The following is an 11,423-nucleotide window of genomic DNA, read 5'->3' as shown; positions in this document are numbered from 1 at the left end:
AGAATGTGTGCCTTTAATATTAATAATGATTTACTTTTCTCATCTTAAATCCTCAAAGACCTCAAAGTTAAAACCAGATTTATATTTAGGCAATGAAAAGTTCTCTATAGGAGCTAATGAGAATACCTCAAAAAAGGACTCAATTTTCTCTTTCTGTTTAAGTATAATTTCAACACAAAATACCTCTAGCTAAGGGTAGGTCACTGATTGAACTGAAAGGTTTAAACTCAACTCCAAGAACAATATCTGACTGGACACATATCTGTATTAAATTTTTATTGCTCCTGCAAGAGACTCAGGTTCCATCCCTGGTTTGGGAAGACCTCCTATAGGAGGCCATGGCAACCCACTCCAGTATTCTTGCCTGGAGAATCCCATGGACAGAGGAGTCTGGCAGGTTATAGTCAATAGGGGCACAAGGAGTCAGACATGACTCAAGCAACTTAGCATGCACACATGCTCTTGTAACAAATTACCATACTAGTGACTTAAAACAAATACCTGTCTTAAAATTACCATGCTAGTGGCTTAAAACATGTATGTATCTTAAAATTCTTCAGAAATCTAAAGTCTCATTGAACTATAATTATTTTCTTATTTATTTTATTTTTTAACTTTACAATATTGTACTGGTTTTGCCATATATCAAAATGAATCCACCACAGGTATACCTGTGTTCCCCATCCTGAACCCTCCTCCCTCCTCCCTCCCCATACCATCCCTCTGGGTCGTCCCAATGCACCAGCCCCAAGCATCCAGTTTCGTGCATTGAACCTGGACTGGCGATTCATTTCATAAATGATATTACACATGTTTCAATGCCATTCTCCCAAATCATCCCACCCTCGCCCTCTCCCTCTCCCACAGAGTCCAAAAGACTGTTGTATACATCAGTGTCTCTTTTGTTGTCTCATACACAGGGTTATTGTTACCATCTTTCTAAATTCCATATATATGCGTTAGTATACTGTATTGGTGTTTTTCTTTATGGCTTACTTCACTCTGTATAATAGGCTCCAGTTTCATCCACCTCATTAGAACTGATTCAAATGAATTCTTTTTAATGGCTGAGTAATACTCCATTGTGAATATGTACCACTGCTTTCTTATCCATTCATCTGCTGATGGGCATCTAGGTTGCTTCCATGTCCTGGCTATTACAAACAGTGCTGCGATGAACATTGGGGTACACGTGTCTCTTTCAATTCTGGTTTCCTCGGTGTGTATGCCCAGCAGTGGGATTGCTGGATCATAAGGCAGTTCTATTTCCAGTTTTTTAAGGAATCTCCACACTGTTCTCCATAGTGGCTGTACTAGTTTGCATTCCCACCAACAGTGTAAGAGGGTTCCCTTTTCTCCACACCCTCTCCAGCATTTATTGCTTGTAGACATTTGGATCTCAGCCATTCTGACTGGCGTGAAATGGTACCTCACAGTGGTTTTGATTTGCATTTCTCTGATAATGAGTGATGTTGAGCATCTTTTCATGTGTTTGTTAGCCATCAGCATGTCTTCTTTGGAGAAATGTCTATTTAGTTCTTTGGCCCATTTTTTGATTGGGTCATTTATTTTTCTGGAGTTGAGCTATAGGAGTTGCTTGTATATTTTTGAGATTAGTTGTTTGTCTGTTGCTTCATTTGCTATTATTTTCTCCCATTCTGAAGGCTGTCTTTTCACCTTGCTTATAGTGTCCTTTGTTGTGCAGAAGCTTTTAAGTTTAATTAGGTCCTATTTGTTTATTTTTGCTTTTATTTCCAGTATTCTGGGAGGTGGGTCATAGAGGATCCTGCTGTGATTTATGTCGGAGAGTGTTTTGCCTATGTTCTCCTCTAGGATTTTTATAGTTTCTGGTTTTACGTTTAGATCTTTAATCCATTTTAGTTTATTTTTGTGTATGGTGTTAGAAAGTGGTCTAGTTTCATTCTTTTATAAGTGGTTGACCAGTTTTCCCAGCACCACTTATTAAAGAGATTGTCTTTAATTCATTGTATATTCTTGCCTCCTTTGTCAAAGATGAGGTGTCCATACGTGTGTGGATTAATCTCTGGGCTTTCTATTTTGTTCCATTGATCTATATTTCTGTCTTTGTGCCAGTACCATACTGTCTTGATTACTGTGGCTTTGTAGTAGAGCCTGAAGTCAGGCAGGTTGATTCCTCCAGTCCCATTCTTCTTTCTCAAGATAGCTTTGGCTATTCGAGGTTTTTTGTACTTCCATACAAATTGTGAAATTATTTGTTCTAGCTCTGTGAAGAATACCATTGGTAGCTTGATAGGGATTGCATTGAATGTATAGATTGCTTTGGATAGTATACTCATTTTCACTATATTGATTCTCCCAATCCATAAACATGGTATATTTCTCCATCTATTAGTGTCCTCTTTGATTTCTTTCACCAGTGTTTTATAGTTTTTTATATATAGATCTTTAGTTTCTTTAGGTAGATATATTCCTAAGTATTTTATTCTTTCCATTGCAATGGTGAATGGAATTGTTTCCTTAATTTCTCTTTCTGTTTTCTCATTATTAGTGTATAGGAATGCAAGGCATTTCTTTGTGTTGATTTTATATCCTGCAACTTTACTATAATCATTGATTAGTTCTAGTAGTTTTCTTGTGGAGTCTTTAGGGTTTTCTATGTAAAGGATCATGTCATCTGCAAACAATGAGAGTTTTACTTCTTCTTTTCCAATTTGCATTCTTTTTATTTCTTTTTCTGCTCTGATTGCTGTGGCCAAAACTTCCAAAACTATGTTGAACAGTAATGGTGAATGTGGGCACCCTTGTCTTGTTCCTGACTTCAGAGGAAATGCTTTCAGTTTTTCACCATTGAGGATAATGTTTGCTGTGGGTTTGTCATATATAGCTTTTATTATGTTGAGGTATGTTCCTTCTATTCCTGCTTTCTGGAGAGTTTTTATCATAAATGGATGTTGAATTTTGTCAAAGGCTTTCTCTGCATCTACTGAGATAATCATATGGTTTTTATTTTTCAATTTGTTAATGTGGTGTATTACACTAATTGATTTGCATATATTGAAGAATCCTTGCATCCCTGGGATAAAGCCCACTTGGTCATGGTGTATGATCTTTTTAATGTGTTGTTGGATTCTGATTGCTAGAATTTTGTTAAGGATTTTTGCATCTATGTTCATCAGTGATATTGCCCTGTAGTTTTCTTTTTTTGTGGCATCTTTTTCTGGTTTTGGTATTAGGGTGATGGTGGCCTCATAGAATGAGTTTTCGAAGTTTACCTTCCTCTGCAATTTTCTGGAAGAGGTTGAGTAGGATAGATGTTAGCTCTTCTCTAAATTTTTGGTAGAATTCAGCTGTGAAGCCCTCTGGACCTGGGCTTTTGTTTGCTGGAAGATTTTTGATTACAGTTTTAATTTCTGTGCTTGTGATGGGTCTGTTAAGATTTTCTATTTCTTCCTGGTCCAGAGTTGGAAAGTTGTACTTTTCTAAGAATTTGTCCATTTCTTCCACGTTGTCCATTTTATTGGCATATAATTGCTGATAGTAGTCTCTTATGATCTTTTGTATTTCTGTATTGTCTGTTGTGATCTCTCCATTTTCATTCCTAATTTTATTGATTTGATTTTTTTCCCTTTGTTTCTTGATGAGTCTGGTTAATGGTTTGTCAATTTTATTTATCCTTTCAAAGAACCAGCTTTTGGCTTTGTTGATTTTTGCTATGGTCTCTTTTGTTTCTTTTGCATTTATTTCTGCCCTAATTTTTAAGATTTCTTTCCTTCTACTAACCCTGGGGTTCTTCATTTCTTCCTTTCCTAGTTGCTTTGGGTGTAGAGTTAGATTATTTGACTTTTTTCTTGTTTCTTGAGGTATGCCTGTATTGCTATGAACTTTCCCCTTAGCACTGCTTTTACAGTGTCCCACAGGTTTTGGGTTGTGGTTTCATTTTCATTTGTTTCTTTGCAATTTTGATTTCTTTTTTGATTTCTTCTGTGATTTGTTGGTAATTCAGCAGCGTGTTGTTCAGCGTCCATATGTTGGAATTTTTAACAGTTTTTCTCCTTTAATTGAGATCTAAACTTACTGCATTGTGGTCAGAAAACATGCTTGGAATGATTTCAATTTTTTTGAATTTACCAAGGCTAGATTTATAGCCCAGGATGTGATGTATCCTAGAGAAGGTTCCATGTGCACTTGAGAAAAAGGTGAAATTCATTGATTTAGAATGAAATGTCCTATAAATATCAATTAGGTCTAACTGGTGTATTGTATTTAAAGTTTGTGTTTCCTTGTTAATTTTCTGTTTAGTTGATCTATCCATAGGTGTGAGTGGGGTATTAAAGTCTCCCACTATTATTTTGCTATTGTTAATTTCCCCTTTTGTACTTGTAAACATTTGTCTTACATATTGGGGTGCTCCTGTTGGGTGCATATATATTTATAATTGTTGTATCTTCTTCTTGGATTGATACTTTGATCATTATGTAGTGTCTTTCTTTGTCTCTTTTCACAGCCTTTGTTTTAAAGTCTATTTTATCTGATATGAGTATTGCTACTCATGCTTTCTTTTGGTCCCTATTTGCATGAAAAATCTTTTTCCAGCCATTCACTTTTAGTCTGTATGTGTCTCCTGTTTTGAGGTGGGTCTCTTGTAGACAGCATATGTAGGGGTCTTGTTTTTGTATCCATTCAGCCAGTCTTTGTCTTTTGGTTGGGATATTCAACACATTTATGTTTAAGGTAATTACTGATAAGTATGATCCCGTTGCCATTTACTTTATTGTTTTGGGTTCGAATTTATACACCGTTTTTGTGTTTCCTGTCTAGAGAATATCCTTTAGTATTTGTTGGAGAGCTGGTTTGGTGGTGCTGAATTCTCTCAGCTTTTGCTTGTCTGTAAAGCTTTTGATTTCTCCTTCGTATTTGAATGAGATCCTTGCTGGGTACAATAATCTGGGCTGTAGGTTATTTTCTTTCATCACTTTAAGTATGTCTTGCCATTCCCTCCTGGCTTGAAGAGTTTCTATTGAAAGATCAGCTGTTAGTCTAATGGGAATTCCCTTGTGTGTTATTTGTTGTTTTTCCCTTGCTGCTTTTAATATTTGTTCTTTGTGTTTGATCTTTGTTAATTTGATTAATATGTGTCTTGGGGTGTTTCACCTTGGGTTTATCCTGTTTGGGACTCTTTGAGTTTCTTGGACTTGGGTGATTATTTCCTTCCCCATTTTAGGGAAGTTCTCAACTGTTATCTCCTCAAGTATTTTCTCATGGTCTTTCTTTTTGTCTTCTTCTTCTGGAACCCCTATGATTCGAATGTTGTAGTGTTTAATATTGTCCTGGAGGTCTCTGAGATTGTCCTCATTTATTTTAATTCGTTTTTCTTTTTTCCTTTCTGATTCATTTATTTCTACCATTCTATCTTCTAATTCACTAATCCTATCTTCTGCCTCTGTTATTCTACTGTTTGTTGCCTCCAGAGTGTTTTTAATTTCATTTGTTGCCTTATTCATTATATATTGACTCTTTTTTATTTCTTCTAGGTCCTTGTTAAACCTTTCTTGCATCTTCTCAATCCTTGTCTCCAGGGTATTAATCTGTGATTCCATTTTGATTTCAAGATTTTGGATCAATTTCACTATCATTATTCAGAATTCTTTATCATGTAGATTCCCCATCTCTTCCTCTTTTGTTTGGTTTGGTGGGCATTTATCCTGTTCCTTTACCTGCTGGGTATTCCTCTGTCTCTTCATCTTGTTTATATTGCTGAGTTTGGGATGTCCGTTCTGTATTCTGGCAGTTTGTGGAGTTCTCTTTATTTTGGAGTTTCCTCGCTGTGGTTGCTGTTGTATAGGTGGCTTGTCAAGGTTTCTTGGTTAGGGAAGCTTGTGTCGGTGTTCTGGTGGGTGGAGCTGGATTTCTTCTCTCTGGAGTGCAATGAAGTATCCAGTAATGAGTTATGAGATGTCTATGGTTTTTGGGTGACTTTGGGCAGCCTGTATCTTGGAGTTCAGGGCTGTGTTCCTGTGTTGCTGGAGAATTTGCTTGGTGTGTCTTGCCCTGGAACTTGTTGGCCCTTGTGTGGTGCTTGGTTTCAGTGTAGGTATTGAGGTGTTTGATGAGCTTCTGTCAATTAATATTCCCTGGAGTCAGGAGTCCCTGGAGTTAGGGTTTGGACTTAAGCCTCCTGCTTCCAGTTATTGGTCTTATTTTTACAGTAGTTTTAAAACTTCTCCTTCTATACAGCACCACTGATAAAACATCTACATTAAAGATGAAAAGTTTCTCCACCATGAGGGTCACCCAGAGAGCTTCACAGCATTACATGGAGAAGAGAAGAGGGAGGAGGGAATTAGAGGTGACCCAAATGAGATGAGGTGGAATCAATAGAGGAGAGAGTGGGCTAGCCAGTAATCCCTTCCTTATGTGCACTCCACAACTGGACCACTCAGAGATGTTCATGGAGTTATACAGAGAAGAGAATAAGGAGGAAGAAGACCGAGGTGGCCAGGAGGGTAAAAGAGGGAATGAAAAGAAAATAGACAGATCCAAGCAATAATCAGTTCCCTAAGTGTTCTCCACCACCTGGAACACACAGAAATTCACAGAGTTGCGTAGAGTAGAGAGGGGTTATGGAGGAGACAGAGGCAACCTGGTGGAGAAAAATGAGAGTCCAAAGGGAGAGAGAGCAGTCAAGCCAGTAATCTCGCTCCCTAGTGAAAAATGGGCACTGAAGATTGGGTTCTTACAGGTACAAAATTGGTAACAAATACATAAAAGCAAAAAAAAAGAAAGAATGATTGTAAAAATAGTAAAAATATATCTAGGACTTTCTCTGGTTTTGTTGTGGGTATTGTGGGGTCAGTTCATTTTCGGCTAGTCCTTTGGTCCGACTTACATTTCTCAAGATCTATAGACCCCTTCCTATGTAGTTGGTACTAACCACAGGGTTTTAATCTATTGCCTGTAGCTTCCAAGGCGGTTCCCTCTGTTATAGCTTCTTCTGTTTGCTGATCTCTTCAGTGTCTGGTTTCCACCCTGACACAAAGGGGACGGTGGTAGACACTTTTTTTTTTTTTTGGCTCGCTTGTTCAGTCGCGCTGTGGGGAGGGAGGGACGCTGCAAACAAATAACACTGGCATTTGCTCGCAGTGCCTCAGCCACACTGGGTCCTGCCCCGCTCACGGCACGTGTAGCCTCCCTGCCCACACTGCTCAGGCTCTAGGTTGCTCTGCAGGGAACCACCTGTGGCCGGCCCTGGGCTGCTTGAACCCCCCAGGTCCAAGCCGCTCAGGTTCAGGCACTCAGGTAGTCCTCAGAGGCGCAGACTCGGTTGGGCCTGCGTTTTGTGCCCTTCCCGGGTCCAAGCAGCTAAGGTGATGAGGTGTTTGGCGAACATGATTGCTGTGACTTATCGCCTCTCTGCCACTCGGTTATCTAGGTGTACAACCGGCGCACCTTCTCAGGCGTATGTTGACTGTCCAAACCCCCAAGAAGTTTTAGTTAGCAAAGAAGCCTGCTTACAGTTTTGTAGATAATGTTTCTCTGGGGCTGGAATTTCCCCCTTCCGGCTCTGGCTGCCTGTCACCAGAGGGGGATGGTCTGTAGCTGGCTATCTCTGTTCAGTCCTTTGTTCTGTGCATGGGCCTGGCGGTGTCTTAGGTTAGGGCTGGCTTTTCGCGTGGTAGATATTCCGTAGTCTGGTTTGCTACCCCAAATTATTTCACTCAGTTAACGCTCGGGGTATTCAGGCCAGATCCTTACTCTAAGTGATGCAGCCCACGCCGCACCTCACTGCCCAACCCCCGCTTGCTAGTGGCGTGTGCAGGCATCGGCGCCACTTCTCCACTGGGGGAGTTACTGTAGGGCTCATAATCTGCAGGTTTTAATTGCTTATTTATTTTTCCTCCCTGTTATGTTGCCCTCTGTGCTTCCAAGGCTCGGCACAGATTCGGCAGTGAGAAGGTTTCCTGGTGTTTGGAAACTTCTCTCTTTTTAAGACTCCCTTCCCGGGACTGAGCTCCGTCCCTCCCTCTTTTGTCTCTTTTTTTGTCTTATATATTTTTTCCTACCTCCTTTCGAAGACATGGGTTGCTTTTCTGGATGCCTGATGTCCTGTACCAGCATTCAGGAGTTGTTTTGTGGAATTTACTCGGCGTTTAAATGTTCTTTTGATGAATCTGTGGGGAAGAAAGTGTTCTCCCTGTCATACTCCTCTGCCATCTTAGCTCCTCCTCTGGGAGATGCTGTAATTCACAGGATGCTTTTGCAACTAAATTCATAAATTGCAAGGAACAAGCATTTTCCTTAGGTCCTTTGAAGTGGCCATTGTCTTGCCAGACACATATTTGTCTTGATATCATACTAGATCCTTCTCTCCCTTTCTTGAGCTCTCTGTTCAATTTTCACCTTGTTTGCTGGCTTTACCTGAACACTCAGTACATGAAAATACCTCCTACTACTCTATTTTATATCTAGCTTTGTTTTCTTCATACCAACTGTAATCACTTGACATATTATATAATATTTTATTTGCACATCATCTTTCACCATCACTGGATTGTGAAAACTTCCTTTTTTTTTTAGCACCATATACTTGTTACCTATATTTGTTTAGAGGGACTTCCCAGGTGGCACAGTGCTAAAGAACCTGCCTGGCAATGCAGAAGAGGTAGGTTAGATCCCTGGGTTGAGAAGATCACCTGGAGAAGGAAATGGCAACCCACTCCAGTATTCTTGCCTGGGAAATCCCTTGGACAGAGGAGCCTGGCCAGCTATAGTCTGGGGGTGGGGGTGGGGGCAGTCTCAAAAGTGTCAGACATGGCTTAGTGATTAAACAGAAATATGTGTTTTGAACATGGTTGACACTCAATATATATTCTTCAAATGTATTAAAGTATTTCTCATTACAACTGTAGAATGCATATTTCTTTGGGAATATGCTGAGAGTGGGGCAAAAATGCCTAAGTAGAGATGAAACAGAACTTTTCTAAACAAAAATATTTTATTGACAGCAAAATAAAAAATTTACTATTTCATCTATGAGAGTTATGCCAATTTGTATGAAAATTAATCATGTTATTTTCATTTTTCTTGGTAGTCACCTCTACCACATGGAACCAAGTAATAATACACAATTTTCTGAATTTTTTCTTCTGGGATTCTCAGACGATCCAGAATTGCAGCCCCTCATCTTTGGGCTTTTCCTCTCCATGTACTTGATTGCTGTGTTTGGAAACCTGCTCATTATTCTGGTCACTAACTCTGACTCCCATATCCACAAATCCATGTACTTCTTCCTCTCAAGCCTGTCCTTTGTAGACATCTGCTTCACTTCCACCACCATTCCAAAGATGCTGCAGAATATTCAGACCCAGAGCAATGTCATAATCCATGAAGGCTATATCATCCAGATGTATTTTTACATTCTCTTTGTGGAATTAGATGACATTATCCTGACAGTGATGGCCTATGGTTGTTATGTGATCATCTGCCACCCTTGCATTTCACGGTCATCATGAGCCCCTGTCTCTGTGGACTGCTGGTTCTGATATCCTGGGTGCTGATTGCCTTGTTTTCCTTGCTACACAGGTTAATGGTGTTCAATTGTCCTTCTGCACAGTTGTGCAAATCCCTTACTTTTTCTGTGAACTCAGTCAGGTGGTACCACTTGCCAGTTTTGACAACATTCTTAATAACATAGTGATGAGTTTTGCAGCTGTCCTGATGGGTGGTGGTCCTTTTGCTGGTATCCTTTACTCTTATTCTAAAATAGTTTCCTGCACATGTAAAATCTCATCAGCTCAGGGGACGAATAAAGTATTTTCTGTGTGTCCCACCTCTTGGTTGTCTCCCTATTTTATTTTACAGCCTTAGGAGTGTTCCTTAGATCTGCTGCTACCCACACCTCACATTCAAGTACAATCGCCTCGGTGATGTACACTGTGGTCACACCCATGTTGAACCCTTTCATCTACAGTCTGAGAAACCAAGATATAAAAGAGGCTCTAAAGAGATTATATTTGATGCCTCGGTTAAAAGGCCAATTATATTAGTGCTCTGGATTGTATAACTCAAAGAATTAGAATCAGAAGTTGTTCTTTGATCATAGTGAAATAAAATTTGCTCCTTGCACTTATTTCCTCGGATTTCCATTTTTCTTTTCTTCTTTGAATTCAGCATCTTTATACAATTTTAGGAACTCTCTTATTAAGCTTTATCCTTAGTCTTATATATAGACATTTAAAATTTTTTTCCTACTCCACCATTTTCCTACCTTTGGATCAAAAATGTTTGGAAATTCCATTTTTTTGAAGGAGTATCATAAATTTATGAAGAATTTATTAGGAGTAAAGTTTTTTATTAAAGCATTTCGTCTGTTGTTGTTCAGTTGCCCAGTCATGTCAAACCCTTTGTGACCCCATGGATTGCAGCACGCCAGGCCTGCCTGTCCCTCACCATCTCCCAGAGCTTGCCGAAGTTCATGTTCATTGCCCTAGTGATGCCGTTCAGCCATCTCATCCTCTGATGCCCTCTTCTCCTTCTGCCCTCAATCTTTTCCAGCAGCAGACTTTTCCAATGAGTCATCTGTTTGCGTCAGGTGACCAAAATACTGGAACTTCAGCTTCAGCATCAGTCTTTCCAGTGAATATTCAGGGTTGATGTCCCTTAAGACTGACTGGTTTTATCTCCTTGCTGGGAGATCAGAGTTAGTGACCAGAGTTAGATAGATCAAGGGACTATCAGGAGTCTTCTCCAGCAGCACAGTTTGAAGGCATCAATTATTCCACACTCTGCCTTCTCTATGGCCTGGCTTTCACAACCATATGTGACCACTGGGAACACCATAGCCTTGACTATAAGCACCTTTGTTGGCAGAGTAATGTCTCTGCTTTTCAACACCCTGTCTAGGTTTGCCATCGATTTCCTGCCAAGAAGCAATCATCTTCTGAATCCGTGGCTGCAGTCACCGTCCACAGTGATTTTGGAGATTAAGAAGAGGAATCTGTCACTGCTTCCACCTTTTCCCCTTCTACTTGTCATGTGGCTGGGTGTCATGATGTTAGTTTTTTCTAATATGTGGTTTTAAGCTGGCTCTTTAGGAGAGCATTTAATCTACTGGCTGCTTTAAAGAGGATTTTGGTAGGTATTACTTATTGCCCATTTGTTAACTTGTTTTCTGATTGTATAGTTCTTTGTTTTTCTTTTTTCTTTGTGTTTCTTCTCTTATGATTTGATGATTTTATTTAGTGATATGCTTGTGTTACTTTCTCTTTAGTTTTTACTTATCTAGTGTAGATTTTTGATGTATGGTAAACAAAGTGTCTTCATAGGATGATCTATGTTTAAAAACAAGTTGCCTTTTAAGTTTGTTTACATACCAATAGCACTACATTTTAACTTCCTGCCCTAATTTTGTGTCTTTGAAGCCATATTTGACCCCTCCCTATTTA

The 11,423-nt window shown here is 39.4% G+C and overlaps 1 pseudogene; it reads left to right on the top strand.

Moving 5' to 3' along the window:
- Window positions 1-9,083: 9,083 nt before the first annotated feature.
- Window positions 9,084-10,025, top strand: LOC113896461 (annotated as a pseudogene).
- Window positions 10,026-11,423: the final 1,398 nt, after the last annotated feature.

The sequence above is a fragment of the Bos indicus x Bos taurus genome, chromosome 7, assembly GCF_003369695.1.
Source record: "Bos indicus x Bos taurus breed Angus x Brahman F1 hybrid chromosome 7, Bos_hybrid_MaternalHap_v2.0, whole genome shotgun sequence".
In the NCBI taxonomy this organism is placed as follows: domain Eukaryota; kingdom Metazoa; phylum Chordata; class Mammalia; order Artiodactyla; family Bovidae; genus Bos; species Bos indicus x Bos taurus.
Note: the sequence above shows the minus strand (reverse complement) of the source record. Positions and strands in the feature narration are given on the sequence as shown.